This window comes from Carassius auratus, unplaced genomic scaffold, assembly GCF_003368295.1.
Source record: "Carassius auratus strain Wakin unplaced genomic scaffold, ASM336829v1 scaf_tig00014999, whole genome shotgun sequence".
NCBI lineage: Eukaryota > Metazoa > Chordata > Actinopteri > Cypriniformes > Cyprinidae > Carassius > Carassius auratus.
Genome location: NW_020524535.1, coordinates 39973 through 50210, shown reverse-complemented (window position 1 = coordinate 50210; position 10238 = coordinate 39973). Strand labels below are relative to the sequence as shown.

The 10238-nt window shown below is 42.8% G+C and overlaps 1 pseudogene; it reads right to left on the bottom strand.

Annotated features, from left to right (window-relative positions):
* Window positions 1-203: 203 nt before the first annotated feature.
* LOC113074526 (thyroxine 5-deiodinase-like) lies at window positions 204-4302 on the bottom strand (annotated as a pseudogene).
* Window positions 4303-10238: the final 5936 nt, after the last annotated feature.

Below are 10238 nucleotides of genomic sequence, written 5' to 3'. Positions count from 1 at the left end.
ACCGTATTTTCTATCACCCTACACAAACCCTAAACCTAACCCTCACAGGAAACTTTCTGCATTTTTAGATTTTCAAGAAACTTCATTCTGTGTAATTTATTAGCTTGTTTACCCGTGGGGACCTCAATTTAGGTCCCCACCGTGACACAAGTCCCCATGTGTGTGTGTGTGTGGCATGTCAAACTCAATCATTCATTCCTCTCAGCTCAGAAACTGTTCCTGCAATAAAAGAACAAGCAGATCAAAAATCTGTTTAGTTTTGCCTGAAAAACTGTAACCAAGCAACTGGAAAAGACATGTTGTCTTTGATGGAGACTTGCTTTTTATCATGCAGCACACACCACAGTGCAATGATGTTTCTGACACGTCCAGGTATTAAAGTCACATTCACACAAAAATGAAACTTCTGACATCATTCACACAAAAGAAGATATTTTGAAGAATGTTGGTTTTCAGACAGCAGCTGGACCCCAGTGACTTCAATATTAAGGGGGAAAATACTATGGAAGTCAATGGCTACCGGCTAACATCATCTTTTGAGTCCAACAGAAGAAAGAAGCTCATGAAGGACAGTAACCGATGACAGAAAGATTCATTCTGATGTGAAGATGACTCTTTCCTCATGATCAGATACACGTCCAGTCAAACACACATCCTTCACTAGTGTTCAGATGAAATGTTTTATTACGAAATGGATCTGATAAAAATGAATAATTTACATGTATTCGTCTTGTATTTTATACATCAGAGTCGATCTTCTGGTCTTGAACCTTTTAAAAATCGACCTTCACAAAAATACAGAGACCGTTTACGCACAGCAAGATTCTCGGGCACGAGGACGAGCACTAAACACGCACGAGCACAGACTCAGTCCTGGACACTCCCCTGACCCCTGACCCCCGAGCACTAGAGCAGCTCGGACAGGGTGTGAATTACGCCTCATTCTGTGTGTTTTACATTCATGTTTCTGATGTAAATTTAAATGAATTCATTTTTACATCATACTACGTCACTACGCAATATAAAAAGTTACATTGCAACATTTAAAAATCGAAAACGGTGTTTGAAGGAAGAAATATGTCGCGCGCTTATTTGAGTGTTTGCTGTGAATCCTGTATTCAGCTCAACATCATGAAGTTATCGAGGGTAAACTTTATCACTCATCTGGACTCTGCGCGTGCACTCTGTCCACGCAATGAACGCGCGTCCCTGAATGAGTGCGTGTGCCCGGGCGATGTCCGAAAACACTCCAGAAATGCGTCTTCACATTACGCGTGGGCTTCTTTCTGTCCGACCCCCTACACACGTCCATCGGGGGGGTCGAGCCTTATTCACGGAGCTCGAAGCCGCTGTAGTTCTCACCCTGGTCTCTGGTCGCTTTTACACGCGGATCACGGCGTCGCGCAGCCGCGTGCGGTACTGATCCAGCCAGTGTCGGAGCTCGGAGATCCGGTAACCCTCCGGTCCCCTGCCGCCCTGATACACCACCTTCCCGTCCTGGACGATGTAGAGTCTGTCGAAATACGCTCCGTACGCGCTGTTGGTCGAGTTCTCCATGCTGTCGGCGACTATCGCGACGCCCGGAGCCTCGCGTGCCATCAGCCGCGCCGCGCTCAGCCGCTCCTCCAGACTCCGGTGCTTGCGGATCTGATACGGGGCGTCGGAACTGACCCATCCGTCGGACGGGTGCGCCTCCTCGATGTAGATCACCAGCGCGTCGGCGACGTCCGCGTACCGGAGCACGAGCCGCTGGAACGCCTTGAGACGCGTCATGAACGGAGGTCAGCTGCAGCTGCCGAAATTGAGCACCAGCGGCCTGTGAGCGCGCGCGAAGTCCAGCACGCGTCTGCGCGTCGCGTCGGCGAGCGGAACCACTGCACTGTTGGGCGCGTCGTGTCCGAGGCGCGCGGACTTCAGCCAGTCCAGCTTGTGTCCGTGGAACACCGCTTTGAGCGACTCCCAGCTGAACATGCGGCTGTTGTCGGAGATGCACAGCGGAGGGTCTTCCTCATCCTCCTCCTCCTCATCTTCACTCCTCACACGGAACAAAACTCTCCTCCTCACGCACAGAAAATCCAGACACCACAGCATGAAGGCGGCGACGAGGAAGCGCGGGAGGATCACCAGACAGGCGAGCGCGTTTCTCAGCGCCTTCACCGTGTTCATGATCAATCTCAGAAGAGTTTGTGATGTTCAGCTGCTCAACTTCCCTTTTATGTGATGAATGAGTGTCAGTCAGTCACTCCGCCTCCAAACACACGCTGAAGAGAGAGCCGCTCCGCTCGTGTTCTGCTCACACTGCGTCGAGGACCGGGACGCGAATGCGTTTTAATATCAGTGCGTCTCCTGTTAACATCAAAACTGTTGAAGTTGTCCTCGGTCTCCCTCATGACCTGCAGCAGCGCACGGAATCACGGATGTGTGTCTGAGTCGGTGGATCAGCTGAAGACAGCAGGCGGCGCTCGCCTCGGTTACCCGGATCACTGCGCGCGCCACACATTCAGTCAGGAACTATTTAAGAGTTCTAGAAACTGAAGTGAAAAAGATTCAGTCAGTTATCAAGTTTTCTACAGCATTCAAAAAAACTGCATCACTGCCGTCACAAAGCTGTGTAATACTCTCAGCAGTGATGAATGAAACAGTTTAGTTGAAGATGGCACAGAAGCGTTTCTGAAGTGGCATGCAGGGGTCTTTAAACAGATGGATTCATGCTGCTCAGAGGTGCCATAAATGCATTTACACCTTTACACAGTACTGATACTGGGTCAGAGCCGGCATTATTTACTCCAGCTTTTATGCTGCATTATGTCTTTACACAGAATTTTGCCTTAACTCAGCGTAAAGCAGCCGACTGTACTCAAGATGATTTATCAGTCAATTACTGAAATACATGATTAGCCAAACCTAAAAATGATCTAACCATAAGTGTTTTCCATTTATTTAAACCCTTCAACAGAATCACAAGTCGTTCATTCATGATTCAGTAAATCAACATTTATGAACAAATCGCTTGAATGAATGAATCTTTTATTTCATTCTTTAAATCAATCAATGTTTTTGTTCTGTGGAAATGGAAGTGTTCTGCGTTTCTTATTTGAATATACAGCTATAGTGTTCACGGTAGTTATTATTTCATATAAATGCTCAGGGCAAGAATCTTAAAACAGCCATTGCTTCACGTGACAGCCACACATTACTGTATCACCTTTGACCCTAAACATGTCAGGTTCTGCACACTGTATCATATTGTGCTGTAAATATGTTAAGTTCTTAAGTTCAGAATGCATTCATTGTTCAAACAACATTTAGCCAGACACAAATAGCACCGCATTAGTAAAGACAGAGTAAGGAGTGTGTGTTTGATGTGAATCTGCAGAGGAGCACGTCTGAGACACATGCCAGCGTCAGCACTGCCTTATCATTCACTCCTCAACTCTATATTTACGGAAACAGACTGAGACGAGCGTCTGAACTGTTCATATGAAGAAGATTCAGGCTGTGGAGGTATGAGAGATTCTTTGTGAAAGTCTGCTCTCACTGTGGCATCGTTCAGGATCGAGTGCATCAGTAATCAGAGGAACAGGAGTGTGTGTCTAGATGTGAACTGGATGATCATGTTTCTGTGGAAGCAGACATGAGTTCCTTCTGCTGAACGTGTGTTGCTCAACGCTGCATCAGTGCAAAACGAGAGCTACGTCATCTTCATCTTTGTGGTGAAGTCTCTGTTCCAGCATTATTCATCTGAGGATCGTCCTCTGAGCAGCAGCTCTCGTCGTGTGTTTGGGGATCTTCAGTACTGACTGATTCTGTCTCCGGGCCTCCATCTCTCTGTGCTGGTTGGCACCTTCTCTAAACTGAGCTGAATCTTGGCAGCGGCCCTGGGTTGATCTGAGGACAGTGAGAAGATCCGCAGGCTTACTGAGGAGGTGGCTGGTGTCCAGCGCTGATGAAACACGATGAAGGCTGTGACTGATGACTGTCATCGCAGCGAGCGAGGCTCATTCATCCTCAGAGGAGTCTCTCATACTGTATTTAATAAACAGACTGATTCCCAGCATGCCTCAGTCAGCTCCGTCTCGACTCACACGAACCAGCCGCTGTTTCTCAGCAACCCATCATCTGATAATCCCACAGTCTCCAGGCTCTTTCATCCACATGCATTTCTCTAAGATGCACACGTAACTGTAATATATCATTCTCGTATGTGACTTCATAAAGTATGTGACTAAATAAAGGTGTCTTGACATTATGGGATGGCAATGCAGTGCCCTTTCACATAAAAACAGAAATGAAATAAACTCTTCTCTGCATTCCTCCTCTTGATTGCATTGCGACTGTTGTTTGAAGTTTTTTGGATAAAGTGTCTGCTAAATGCATAAATGTAAATGCAAAACATGGAAAACAGAATTATGGATCATAATAATTCAAATAAATCCGTGAAGAGTGTAAATGTGCCACACTAGTACAAAAACCACTGCAGCATGCAGATGAAATACATGATGCAAAAACAGAAAGTTGTAAATATGAATGTTAATGTGAATTGTTGACGTACAAAGACACCGTTGGGTAATTTATAGATTATATGAGGCACTAGTGATTACATCCGTCTTCTGTTGGAGAACTTTGCATGGTTTTACAAGCTCCGAGAGCAGGAACCTCTCATTTCAGTCTCATCAGCTTTTAGTGTTTTTCCTGAAATGAAAGACTGCTTCTAACACTCGGTCTGGAGATCTGCACTGTGACTATCTACAGTCTTACCTCATGAGAACATTTCAGAAGAGCGAATCACTTAAAGTACATATTTAATGTCATAAACCGATATGAATAAACAGACTTGTGAGAGTGTGTAACACTAGGACATACTAGTTTGGAATCAGTCTATTCTAAATAGCCAGATATTCATCTTTCAGAATGGTTTCTATAAAGCATATTCTCCTGCTAAGAACAATGCTTTCTTTTTCCTCGTGACTGATATTTTATAACGTTCTCCAGAAACATTGTGGGGCCCGATGTACAGAAGCTGAAAGTCTGTAAGAGGATTTCCAGCACTAAACAATCAAAGCCTTTAATTTCCTGCGGAAACATTTGAATAATCTTGCATTAACGGCTGGAGAAACACTCGGTCTCGGTCACACTCCTAGTTACAGGCTTGCATCATAATCAGACTTTGACTAAAGCGTCTAGACAGAGAAACACTGTAAGCACTGTTAGTGACTCCAGCGTTAGATGGACGTGTGTGCGTTATCATAATTAACACATTTTTAACACATAATTCATGAATCATTGATTTTGCCATGACTACGTAACTAATACATTTCCCACAATACATCTAAGTGACAAAATATGAAAAATGGAACCAACACTGAAAAAAACCAATAAGGCCTCATCTGTCATCCTCAGTTAATTAATAACATAAACTAACAATTAATACATTTATATTACAGCATTTATTAACCTTTGTTAATGGTCACATTTGTGTTAGTTGCATTAACTATTAACAGATACAGCTTTTGATCTTAAACATGTGGTAATAAATGTTGAGATTAACATTAGCTGAGATTAATAAATGCTGTTCAGAGTCAGTTCATGTTAAGTATTTAAATAATGTTAAGAAATTAAACCTTATTGTAAAGGGTTACCAACTGTAAATAAGGGTTACTGGAGCATGTTTTAAAAAGAAAAACATATTTCATTCTTTCTACCTTTTAATGTCTATATTTAATGTTTAGTTCAGTCTTGCCATTTCTTTGAAATGATTCGTGGCATACACTAGCACTTTCTAAGCGAACATTTCCAAGTAAATCCCAAACATGAGTGTGTTTGAGTTTGGAATGCAGATATAACACCACTGCAATCTGCTTCCAGCCGCAGGATATTAATACAAGCGACGTGAAGCTGGAGTCAGTAACAGATGCCTCACTTTCTCCTCACATTCATGTCCACACTGTAACTGAGTCACTTCTCCAGATTAAATATGAATCTGTGCGTGATGGGTAAAAGTGTTTGCATAATAATATGACATGTATTTCTCCTGAGATCGTCATCATCATCTTCAGCTAAGGTTATGTGCTCATCCTTAAATGCAACATCTCAGATATACTCAATATTTAAGATATACTGTAATTGTACTTATGACAGGTTTTCCCTAAACACACACAGTGCCAAACATCTGACAGATTCCAGGAGGTCAAAGGCTAACATGTGAGCTATGAAGTGCACTCACTGGTCAGCATCATGAGTGACACAGTCCCCATCAGAAAGACTTCACATGCAGATCTCTGATGACTGATGACTTCAGAGCTGCTTTCTGCTCAAACTCATGTTTGCTTTCTTTTCTCCGTGTGCTACAAGAATGTGTTGTCTCTGCTGTGGAATATTCTGATCAACTAATATCCATGTATGTATCTGTATTTCTGTGTTGATGCAAACACCGGTCAGAGGAACACGCTGCAGGTAAAGTGTGTTTCATCACATGTCCGTTGCCATGGGAGACAAAGTCCCACCTGTCTCTCCAGCAAATCAGCAGATTTATCATGTGCTCCTTATGCAATCGATCCATGTGTGTGAGTGTGTGTTTTGAGTAAGTGTGAGTGTGTGTGAGTGTGTGTGTGTGTGTGTGTGAGAGTGTGTGTGTGTGCGTTTGTGTGTGTGAGTGAGTGTGAGTGTGCATGTGCGTGCATGTGTGTGTGTGAGTGAGTGTGAGTGTGCATGTGCGTGCATGTGTGTGTGTGTGAGAGAGTGTGTGTGTGTGTGTGTGTGTGTGTGAGTGTGCATGTGCGTGCATGTGTGTGTGTGTGTGTGTCTATCACTATCATGTCTCTCTCGTCAGGGTTATCTGCAGTGAGATAGACGGAGGAGCACATGTGCAGAGCTCTGAGGTCGAACGAGGACAAACTAAACCTCCCTTCATCTGTGTGTAAGAGACAAATCATGTGTTTCTACAGCTCTTTTCACACACACACACACACACACACACACACACACACACACACACACACACACACTTGCATTTGTGGTCTATGAGGACTCTCCACAGGTGTAATGGTTTTTATACTGTGCAAACTGTATTTTCTATCTGCTTACACCTAAACCTACCTCTCACAGGAAACATTCTGCATTTTTACAATCTCAAAAAACTCATTCTGTATGATTTATAGATCCTCACAGTGACACACGTCCCAGTTGTTAAGTTGGCAGCAACGAATTAAAGGTTATGGGCAATTTGAAAATTTACGAACGCGAATCTTTCGTGATTCGTGATCCCGCTCCGAACTCCCAAACTGACTCAAATGATTCGCGAACCTGCTACGAACTCCCGAACTGATTCAAATGATTCGCGATCCCCAAACTGACTCCAATGATTCGCGAACCCGCTTTGAACTCCCGAACTGACTCAAATGATTCGTAAACCTGCTACGAACTTCTGAGCTGATTCAAATGATTCGCGAACCCGCTCAGAACTCCCAAACTGACTCAAATGATTCGCGTTCCCGCTACGAACTCCGGAACTGATTCAAATGATTCGCGATCCCGCTCCGAACTCTCAAACTGACTCAAATGATTCGCGATCCCCAAACTGACTCAAATGATTCGCGATCCCGCTACGAACTCCCGAACTGACTCAAATGATTCGCGATCCCGCTCCGAACTCCCAAACTGACTCAAATGATTCGCGATCCCCATAACTGACTCAAATGATTCGCGATCCCGTTACGAATTCCCGAACTGTTTCAAATGATTCACGATCCCCAAACTGACTCAAATGATTCGCGATCCCGCTACGAACTCCCGAACTGATTCAAATGATTCACGATCCCCATAACTGACTCAAATGATTCGAGTTTTACATTTTTGAATGAATAAATCAAAATCAAATCTCGATATGGACTAGTGTCTGCAATATTAAAGGTGTTCAGTTCCATCGCTCCCTAAACGCAGAGTACGCAGTCTGCGTAGAGCACCAGCTCCCAGAGGGGACATCATCTACTGTCTGAAAAAAAATTCCTCCATTCTCCTATCCGCGCTCGCACCTCGTGTTTGCGGCTGAATGTTCATAATTGATGGATGAACATCTATGCCTGGGTAGAGTACATCAGCAATCCAGGGAAGAGAAAGGAAAACTAAAAGTAAAAAAAAAAAAAAACGGGCATAAAGTTATTCATGCATAAAGGCTTTACGTTGGACGAGTCTCAAATTTAGGGACCGTCTCTAAAGTTACATGTGATATTGTTATACACTTTTCTAACGTCAGTAGCATTTGAGGAGAATGACTTATAGTCAAAAAAACAACTTTAAATGTTCATGTAGGTGTCAGCTATAATGCACAATTAAATTAAATGCTTAATATTTATTAAAATAACCTGTAAATCATATGTAAATTATGCTACTCTTTCACATGGGCTCAAACGCAAATTTGAAGCTCAAGAGCATTTGAGGAGAAAGACTTGCAGTCATAAACCTATTGTAATGTGTTCATTTAGGTGTCAGCTACAATACACACTTTATACATTTTAAATATAAGTATAAATCATTTAGGTAAAAACGAGGCCCGTTTATCACTTTCAGGCACATTCCTGTGAAAGTTTTTTTTTTCAGGTTCCCTTACGACAATTACCCATGGTTTTAACAATAACACCACCAATCATTGTTCTTGTAGCCATGGTAACTGCAAATTAACCATGGTTTTGTTACTTCAAATAATAATTTACAAAGAAGTATTAATATACTGTATGCATTAGTGAGTGTGTGGGGCTTATGGTCACTTATTCCTTATATGAACAGTTTCAAATGCAAGACATTGATTGCATGAGATTAAGTTTGTAAATGATAGCTGTGTCCTTTTGTAGTGTGCACATATATTTATCATCAAACTGTGATAACTGTGACTAAATTCAGTATATATACGTCTGCCATATGTTGTCACCCCTCAAAAATTCCTGCCCCCTTCTCGCCACCCCATTAATTAATATTTTTCTAGATCCGCCCCTGGTCATGTCTATCAGATTAGAGCTGGATGATAATATAGTTCTATTCTGCAGTGTTATAAACGTGTATTTCAGAGACCTCTGTTGTGTGTGTATCGAGTGTAGGTGCAGACCGAGCCGATCCAGAGCTTGAGCTGCTCTGATCCGACAGATGAACATCATCAGACTCAATCTGCTCTCAGTAATGTGATTCTCCACAGGACTCTCTCCATCTGCTCGCCATCATCTCTGACGCTCCTCTGATCGCGTTACAAACACAGACCAAAAGGATGTGAAATATTAGCCCACAACACAGATCTCTGTCATGTTCAGCTCCTGTTCCTACAAACACATCTGGATGAACACAAGTCCAGTAGAGCTTTAATCTGATGTGAGGAACAACTGTCAAACATGTGTTTACAGAGAGCTATAAGAACAACAGATTAGAAGCAGAACAGAAACTGATTTCAGTGTGAACGGCCTGTTCCTGAATACAGCTGGAGGCTTCAGGTTTTCACTGAAATCAAACCCTGAGGGTCACATTAAATCACACATCTGAGACCGAATCAGCATCTAAACTCAGATCATGAGGACCTTTAGGATCAAACCTTCAACCTTTCACTCACCAGCCCTAAACCACTAACCCTCCCCATGACAGAAACAAATCCTTAAAGGAGTTTTTGATCCAAAAATGCAAACCTCGGGCCAGATTTTCATTTTTGACTGAACTTCTTCTAAACTCTGTCCTGATCTGCTAGAACTGGATCAGATGAGTCGCGTCACGTGGACACTCTTCATGTAGATGTTTCGTAAACAGCCGGCAGCAAATGCACAAACTGAGGCGTTTAGCTGTGGTTTCGTAAAAAAATAAAAAATGATGAGATGATGCCAGAAATAAATGCTTCTCTAGGTTCATCAGAGGCACATCAGAGACAGAGTCAAAACATAAAAGATTTTAATGTGACGAACGCAAACGCTCTCCAATAATTCTCCTTAGATGACAATAGAAGAGATAATGAATACATCTGCAGGTCTTTCTCTCATTCACCCACTAATAACAGAGATGTGAGACGGACTTACTGATAGCTTTAGAGGTTCTTCAGAAACAAACCTCAGCCCTGGACAACCAGAGACGAGAAACAATCACTTTGAGTTATAAACACCTTCATCACACAGGAAACAAGAATGATTAATGCATCTAACTTACTTTACTGTAGTGACTCTAACAGCTCTGATTGTGATGCATTCACATCTTTACTGTAAATCACGTCCAAC